The sequence below is a fragment of the Apis mellifera genome, linkage group LG1, assembly GCF_003254395.2.
Source record: "Apis mellifera strain DH4 linkage group LG1, Amel_HAv3.1, whole genome shotgun sequence".
Classification (NCBI taxonomy): domain Eukaryota; kingdom Metazoa; phylum Arthropoda; class Insecta; order Hymenoptera; family Apidae; genus Apis; species Apis mellifera.
Window position 1 is genome coordinate 13,703,700 of NC_037638.1, and position 9,826 is coordinate 13,713,525.

Sequence of the window (9,826 nt, forward strand, 5' to 3'; positions counted from 1 at the left end):
ATATATAAAAATAATTTCAAATTTTGGAAAGGAATTTGAATATTCGATTAAGATAATCTTTGAATTATCTTTGAATTTCATTTCAAACCTACAATTATAATATTACATAAATTAATGCAAATTTAAAGGTTCTTTCGATTACACGAGAAAGAAATATGGAAGTTGGAATATCAGTCAATGAGGAAATAGTATTTTTATTAAACAACTCTGTGCTTGAGCTTTATAAACAGCACATAAAATTTTCCAAGAATACGTAGTGAGTTTTATATATATATATATATGCATCATTCGTTTCCTAAGTTACTATGTCTACGTATTCAGAATACGAACTGGTCCATCTACGCTAACGTAAAAATATTTCGAGAAAACGTGCAGTCACGTGCCAAGAACACTGTTGTATCTTTCGTATCGCATGGTGGGAAATAGTTTTGAGTTTTTTTCAAACTTTTTCTTTCTAGAATTTGACATTTTTGTACTTTTGTATTATAAAATGATACAATTAAACCAATTCTTGTATTGCATTCTTTTTTCGACTTTAGAATTGAAAAAAATTGACAATATTCTAATGAATTAATTTTAATATAATAATTCTAATAAATTTTCTTTAAAAAGTTCAGTAAAGAATAAAGACAATAAGAGAAAAAAAATTAATCTATGCGTGACGCTCTCGTGAGTTTTAATAATTTTTAAATACGTTATAAAAGATAAGATTTTGAATAACTTTTTTTTACACATTATATAACCATCAGTCGATCTTAATTTTTGAAATATTTGCAAAAAATGGTTGTTACATTAATATTTACACATTTAATGAAAATTATCATATTTAATATTTATTGACCAATATCACCAATATTGAGATCCTTGATTCTTTTTTTTTGATCGAGAAAATGAAAAAATTAAAATAAAAACAAAATTATATCTTGGAAAATTATAATATATATATATATATATATATATATATATAAAATATAAAATATATAAAATATATATAAATAATATATAAATATATATAAATAAAATATATATATATATATATATATATATATATATATATATATATCAAGTGATTATAAGTCACATTTTGAATATCGATTGCTTTGATGGATAACGTATATGAAGCATTATGTAAATATATAAATATATATACATAAATAAAATTTAATGTAGTAGTAATATCATTTTTTACAAATATTTAGGAAACTAAAGATTGACCGATAATTAAATATATGTATAAAAAAGAAAAACTAGTTCAAAATTTTGTGCTCTCTTATACGTTTAAAAATTATAAAGAAAAAAATCATAAAAGTAAGTTTCACTGATTGATCAGGAAAAAAACTGAAGACCTTACAATAAGAAAAAAATAATTCTATTTGTAATTGATTTTGAATTATTATATGAAATATATAAAAAATATTTAGAGTAAGTTTTATATATAAAAAAAAAAAATAATAATAATGAATGATTTATTATAGATTTTGATTTATTTCTATCTATTACTGTTTTGTATAATATAAATATAGAATAATGCTCTTTTATTTATAAAAAATTTCAATATATTTGATCAGAACCTAATGAACAGTATATTTTATTATTATATAATAACAATAAGTTAAATAAAATATATTTTTAATTAATGTTTTTTCTATATTAATTCAAAACAATAATTTTTATTAATTTTTTTAACATTAATGAAAATAAATATTTTTTTCCTGTCTTAATTATGCTAAATTTATAGAGACAAATATTTAAAATTGGATATATACTCATTTAAATTCTATAAACAAATTTCATCGCCAAATTGAAATATACATAAAAATATAATCGAACAAATATATCATGTGCAAATTAATGAAGAAAATGTATTTTTCAATCATAACTCCTATATTATTATATTATTTTTCGAGTATTTACGCTTTTTTCTTTTTCTTTTTTTTCTTTTAATTAAATTTATCAATTCATCTGCATCATAAATATAATATAAGACATCTCAGAATAATAATTCTAAATACAAATGACAAAAAATACAAATGAATCAAAAAAAAATATATTATATATAAAATATATATATATAAATTCAACTAATAAATGTAAACAGAATTTATAATAATTTTATTTTATATGAAATTTTATTTTATTTTTATATATATATTCATTTAAAATTCAAATTTTAGTTTAGAGGAGATTAAGAGAGATTGAAATTAAAACTCCAAGAAAATATAAAAAATAATGCAGTTCTTTTTACTTTAACTAATTTAATATTAAATTTATTATATTTTAAAATTTTATGTTTTATATTCAATATAGATTGTAATAGATTTTTCATAATATTATTTTTTTTAAAGTTAATCGAAGTGAAATAATTAACGTGAGGTTAATTATTACTGCAAGATAAATTATAACTAAAAAAATAATCTTTGAATGAAATATTTTATTTTTTAATGAAATTAAAATATAATATAAATATATACAATAAATAAAAACAATTAATTTTATTAATAATATTTATTAATAAATATTATATTTTTTAAATTTTAAATCAACAAAAACATATAATTTTTAAAAGAAAATCAAAATAATATAATTATGAATATCAAATATAAAAATAATAATCTATTGATTAGCCTTATATTTTATTATTAATAATAATTAATAATCTATTAAAAATAATTTAATAATAGTAATAATCTAATAATTATATGTACTATAACTATAAATCATAATAAAATGAAAAATTATAAAGATATAAAAATATAAAAAGATATAAAATATAAAAAAAATAAAATGAAATTTATTATTAGAAAAAACAAAATTTAGAATTTTTAGATCGTTAGAATGATAAAAATAATTTATAAATTTGCAATGAAGACAATTTTTATGATAATATTATGCCCCGAGTTATAACTAACCTATATAATTTGTAGAAATAGTTCGTTTATTATTTTAATGTATTATATTTTCTATTACAATATTTTCTTTAAATGTTATTTAATTCATAAATATAAAAATATTTTAAATAATATAAAAAATCAACATTAATAAAAAATCGAAAAAGACCAAAAAATAGTAAGACCAAAAAATATTTATTTATTTAGTATATATTAGATAGTTGCACATAGAATTTGTGTAGATTTTCATAAATTCATTCTCGCAAATGTCATTAATATGATGATGAAAATGATGACATTGATAACAATTAAAAGCACGGCATCAACTATTTTTGAATAATATAATTATTGAAACATCTTATTCTTGGAATTTTTAGATCAATCTTCTTTACTTTATTATCATATTGAAAAGATGAAAAAATGATAAAAATTTGAGAATTAATATCATGCAGTAATAAGTAATATTAATAAAAAAATTTTTTATCAAAAAAAACATATATAATCAATTATGTTTTACATATATATAAATTTTTATTAAAATCAAAATTAGTTGAATTTTATTTTTTCATAAAATATATAAAATATTTTGTAATTGAATATAAATAACTTTTTATTATAATTCAATATTTAAGCAAAAAAAAAAAAAAAAAGCTATTAAATAGTGTGAAAGCAATGTTATGCAATCTTAGGCAAACGGAATGTAAGAGTTGACAACAATTGGCTCGATTTCCACTATTTTATTTTTATGCGTTTGATTAATGCATCATTTCCGCTGCATCAAGAAATTTTTCCACTGTGAAATTTAACCTATAGGGGTTGCAGCCGCACGGTGCTTCGGCGAATTTAGCGTTGATTACGATGTTTATAGCATAACGTGGAATAATAAGCGAATACCTCTAACCCCTCCCTTTTCCTCTACAGCTATCACTAAATATGCGTATACTACATATGTGAATTAGGTATTGCACAGCAAGTATAGAAAGCGTAACACGATTTATGGTAATTAAAATACGCAAGTCGTTTAAGAGGCTGTTTTGCTCATTACCATGATAATGAGGGTAATAATCAGTAATAATCATAGCCGATGATTTCATGAACGTGTTTTTGCACCGATTTGTGAGAAATCGTGTGCATTATTGCATTCGATCGGCTTCTAATGCAAATGTATATATCTGATCTTGCATATGCATGACTGGAATATGGAAAAGATATAGTTTCAAATGTGGAATTGATTTCCAAGTTACATTACATAAATTAGATTGAGAATGAAGAGATTTTGATTTCTATTTAAAGAGGGATGAATTTAAGAAAAAATAAACTGTAAGTTTAGAAAGAAAATACAGATTAAAATTTAATTGAAGTAAATATTAATATGCTCTAGAAATAAAAATGTATGCTGCATTTTAACAAATTAATCATATTTATCATTTATATTCATCATAATTATAATCATTTATATTCATATCATTATTTATAAATCATCATTGAACATATAATTTCATAAATACAATATTTGTCAAAACAAATTTCATAATCTTGGCTCTAAGGCATAATATTGAATTATTGAATTTACCTTATGATAAAAAGTCTAAGTGTCTTTATTTTGTAATATGAATTAATATAATATAATAATTTATTTATCTCTATTTTAATATATTAATTAAAATTCAGCGATTCATAGCTAATAGAATATATTTTTCAGAAAAGAATTTTATTTAATATAATGAAATATTTTATTTAAACATAATGAAATATTTTTCAAGAAAGAATATTTATTATAGGAAAAAAAATATTCTTACAAAAATTGCTTTATATAAAAAGATATATATATATATATATATATATATATATATATATATATATATATATATATACACACAATATTAAATATATTTATATGGAACATTAGAATTAGAACATTATTATGCAATATTAATAATTTTTTTATAAATTGATATATTGTATAAAATTCTATAAAAATTAAAGTTAATTTTTTAAATGAAATATATAATTTTTATTATACAAATCGATGCAGATCATTATTTTTAAAAAGAAAAAGTATTTATAAATATTTTTAAAGAATTAATAAATTCTAAAACTATTTATATCGAAAAACCTTTAATTTAAAAAATATTTCAATTTAAAATTTATAAAGCTTACTATATGAAAGTTAAAAAGATAAGAAAAATGAACAGAGTATCGCTTCATGTATTGCTTATATTTAACTCGAATTTTTAATTAAATTATTTCAAATTACAATATTTTTTAAATTAATAGTATTCAACATAAATAATATTTCAACATAAATAGTTTAGTATTCTTTTGTATAAAATAATGAGCTGCATTGTATATATGATAATGATTGCATATATTAAAAATTACATAATCCCATTTAAAAATATAAAAATCATCTTCATCATGATTATCATATGATATTTTTATGATTTCCATACATCCATCTTTAAAAAGCAATTGATATATTGTTTAATATATCTTTTTATATCAAACAATTTTTATGAGTATTTTTTTTATAATATTCTTTCATTAAAAATATTTCACTATGTATTTATATAAAAAAGATATTTTATATAATAATAATAATTAATAATAATATCTTATATTTTAAATTTAAAACTTCTATAAGTTATCGAATTATATATATTTGATATCCTCTTAGCAAGAGAAATAGCAATATCATATTCATATTCATATATTTTTATTATCCTAAAAATAAATATATATATATATACAGATATGATATAATCGTTTATGGAATTCGAACTGTTCCAAAAGAAATTATTGATCGTTTCTTGATTTCAACATCATTCATTCACTAATTCTCTCTCACAAAGGAGCTATCTTGTAATGAAGGATGACGACTGCAATGCACGTCATCTGTAGCAAGTGGCAACATTGTTACATCGAAATGGATTGTAACGGGAATATGCAGGTCACACGCCGATGCTGCTAGATAACTGTGTCATCGATTAAATTCTATAAATACAATTGTCGACTGATCACTATCATCCAAGTATTAACTGCAATGAAAAAAGTGACTTCGTTGGTGGCTTAACCAAAAATCGATTCAATTTTATTCCTCATAATGGAATACTTCTTTTTTCAAAGATATATAAATCAATTTAAAAATTTGTAATATATTTAATTGTTTTCAAATTATCATATAAGTATCATTCTAAATACAACTTTATATTCTATACAACTTTATACGTGATAATTTAAATATATGTCATTCAAATTAATCATTTCTTCTTATAGTGCTTATTTACTTTGATCTTTAAAATCTTCAATGAACTTTATTGAATTTTAATTATATCTTTACATTTCAGTAATTGTAATCAAATACTTTAAAATTATTGTACTTTCAAAATAAATCTTCAAAAGAAAACTATGCTCATTACTTCAAATTGGACAAGAACGTGCTCGAATATTACTTTACGTTCGAAAAAATATGAAGTATTTCTTATTAAATAGATGCAGTTTAAACAGATTTTTCATCCCATTTGTAAATTTGCTTTTCAATAAAAATTTATTTCTATCAATTTCTGAAATTTTTTTTATAAAATATTTAAATAATTGACAATATTTTATTAATCAATAAGTTATCAAAATATAAAAAATAAATATTTAATAAATAAATTAAATTAAATAAAATTAAAATTGTAGGATTATTTTAATCACAATCTATGATATAGATTTTTTGAAATGATTATCAATAGTTTCTTAAAATGAATCTATTAAAACAGGAATATTATTATAGATATTACTAATTTAAACAAAATTCTAAAAAATATATAGAAAAAGAAAAGGCAAATATTTTTATTTGCTTGTATATAGAAAATATTATATAATTTTGGAAATAATGAAACAGCCCAGAATGTGGAATCAATACCATATTTGTATATATAATGAGATAAAGATCAAGTAATGACAACATGAATAAGTAGATAAGATAGAAAAGTAGAAAGAAGATAGAAATCTGTGATAATCGATTTCTTGAAAATATAAAATGAAAATTCGCTTAGCTAAATGGAAATAAGAATCTTTTTTTTTTCTTTGAAAATTTTATCATATTCGATTCATGACACGTGTTAATTTTCCTACAACTTAGCAAAATTGAATTCTTGCCATGCCAATTAAAAGTAATTGAAAAATTTCACCAATCTATCTTAGTGAACAAATAATTCCATACAATATCGATCTTGGATTCTAGTTATCCGGTGATTTTCAATATAATAAAATATCAAATATATAATATGCTGCGGCATATGGCTCGTTCGATGATATTTTTAAAAAAATTTGTCGATCCATTCTGAATTCATTCAATTAAGTTTATAAATTCTTTTATATCAGAATATTCTAAAAATTTTTTCATTATATACACATGATATATTTTAATGATTATGGTTTAAAAAATTAATCTTTCAGATTTTTCATTGATATTAAAAATTTTTTTTTTATTTTTCCAAAAATGCGCTTTTGTGTTTATTAATTTTAATATTATTACAAAATTATAAAGTTATAAATTGATGAGATTATTTTTTTACAATTATTATATATATACAAATTAGATACAATAATCAACTGACTTAATGATCATAAAAAATCGCAATTAATTTTCTTTTTTCCGATTTTGATGAGCTCCTTCAATTTATACATATGCGATACGTAAATGTTTCGTGATGATGATTCTATTCATTGAAATGAATAAAGAAATCAACATGGATTTATTTAAAATCGCTTAAAATCATTAACTTTATATAAATAAATATATTCTTAACTAATATTTTTAAACTTAAAATTAATATTAATATTTTTTGGATTTTATTAGAATAATTTTGGTCACAAATTATTAGAAAATAAAATAAAAAATAATAATAATAATTTTTAATGTCTCAAAATAAAATTTAATTGAAGTCCTATTGCAATCTATGGAAAAATAAATTATCCATTATAATTATTTATATTTAAAATTATAAAATAAATGAAATCATAAATGTTCTAAAACAGTCTAACAATTTAAAAAATTTTTATTTGTATTTTTACAAAAAATCGATTCTAAAAACAGGAAAAATGTAAATGAAAGACAATCATGAAATGAAATATTGCTCGATAAACATCTATAAAATCGCCTAACATTCAGTAGTTAAACATCAGATAAAATAGAAGTCTAACCGAATAGACGAATTTAAAGAAGATTCAAAATTGCATGAGAAAATAAGATAACAAGTGAGCACGTGCCATCTGCCATCAAGTTCTCTTTCTTTCCTCTTTTTTTCAATCTTCTATCTTCCAATGAACGACAATGTGGTCACCATCTGCTTTTGCAGATGTTTCATCTACTTGATGCCCCCTCTCTGAAAAAAACGTTTGGTTTTGTGATATCCTACGAGAGATCTCTCTCTCTCTCTCTCTCTCGTATATCTATTTTTAGAAAGACCCGGCTCTGGGTGAAACAATAAATAGAATTACCTAAATAAATCTCATTCGCGAAGTTCATTGCGAAAGAAGAAATTCAACCGTTCCCTTGATGATCATCGAGAAAGGGATTCATCTTGCGTGGAAATTTAAGAAATGGATCCCATTTTTGTCCTATCTTATTTCAGAAAATTGACCTTTGTTTGTTTTTTGCATATTTAAAAAATTAACTTTTTAGTTGAAATCTAATTATTCAATGTAATAAGAAAGCAGAGAAAAATTCATTAAATCATTATATAAGATGATAGTTTAGACTTTCGCAATCAATTATTCAATTATATGTCAAAATATATTTGACATTAAATATTATCAATAACTCATGTCATCATCCCTTAAAAAAAAGATATTCAAAATAAGTAATTTTATATGGAATGTAATCACTAATCAGATTCGATTTATATTTGTGATACAATAATCGAATACTGATCCACTATCTATTGGATCATTCTTTTCAAACTTGTAGGCTAAAATCTTGATGACGGTTTCGTGTCATCTATGCAAATTGAATATCAACCATACAATATATTTATAATATATTTATAAATTATGAATGGTACATAAAGTATTTAGATACATAATATTTCTGTTTTTGAAAAATTGAAATACTATAAATAACTTATTATTGAATAATGATTGTTGCGAGACGATGTTATTGCCAAAAAAGATCTGTATAATAAAATTTTAAAATTTAAATGATCCAATAAAATTATAATATTCGATCAGTTGGAGCGATAATAAAGGAAGCATGGGCTATAAAGCTCACGCAAAGGGTATTTTGCTGCAAATAGATAACATTTGCACCGGTGAACCGGTAAACGTTTTATCAGTACGTGGACATATGACCAAGTGTTTGAATCACCACAATAATTGCAATTTCAGAAAGGATCTACGCGCTATTCTCGTTATTGTTTCTATAGCATAGACAACTGGTTATAGTCCTATTATAATTATATTATGGTATTTGAAATTCACATGCATTTGATATTTTAAATAAGAGTATATAGTGATATTTTAGATAAGATAAATTACTAAATTTGAATTAATCTGTTAATTATTTAAATAAAAATATTGACATAGATAGTCAATATCAAAATTTTAAAATTTAAATTGGAAAATAAATTTTTTTTATAAAATTCTATTTTATAAATGATGAAACTAATTATTAATGAGATAATAGATTTCTTTATAGAGTTTTTTCTATAAATCAGCTAAAAAATAATGCAATAGAAACTCGATGTAATTATCTCAGTCAAGAAAGAATTAAAAATTAAAAATAAAAAAATCTCAAAATTATAAAATACTCAAAAAATTCGAAAAATTTAAATAATTAATTATTTATGTTAAAAAAGATCGAAATATTATAAAATAATATATTATGAAACTCTTGCTATGTCAAAATGTTATTTAAACTATAATTAAAAATTTTAGAATTGAAAATATTT

The 9,826-nt window shown here is 20.4% G+C and overlaps 1 protein-coding gene across 1 annotated transcript in view; it reads right to left on the minus strand.

Moving 5' to 3' along the window:
* Positions 1–9,826, minus strand: part of LOC725885 (Krueppel-like factor 7) — a 471,466-nt gene that overhangs the window by 304,353 nt on the left and 157,287 nt on the right. The gene's annotated exons all lie outside the window — the stretch shown is intronic.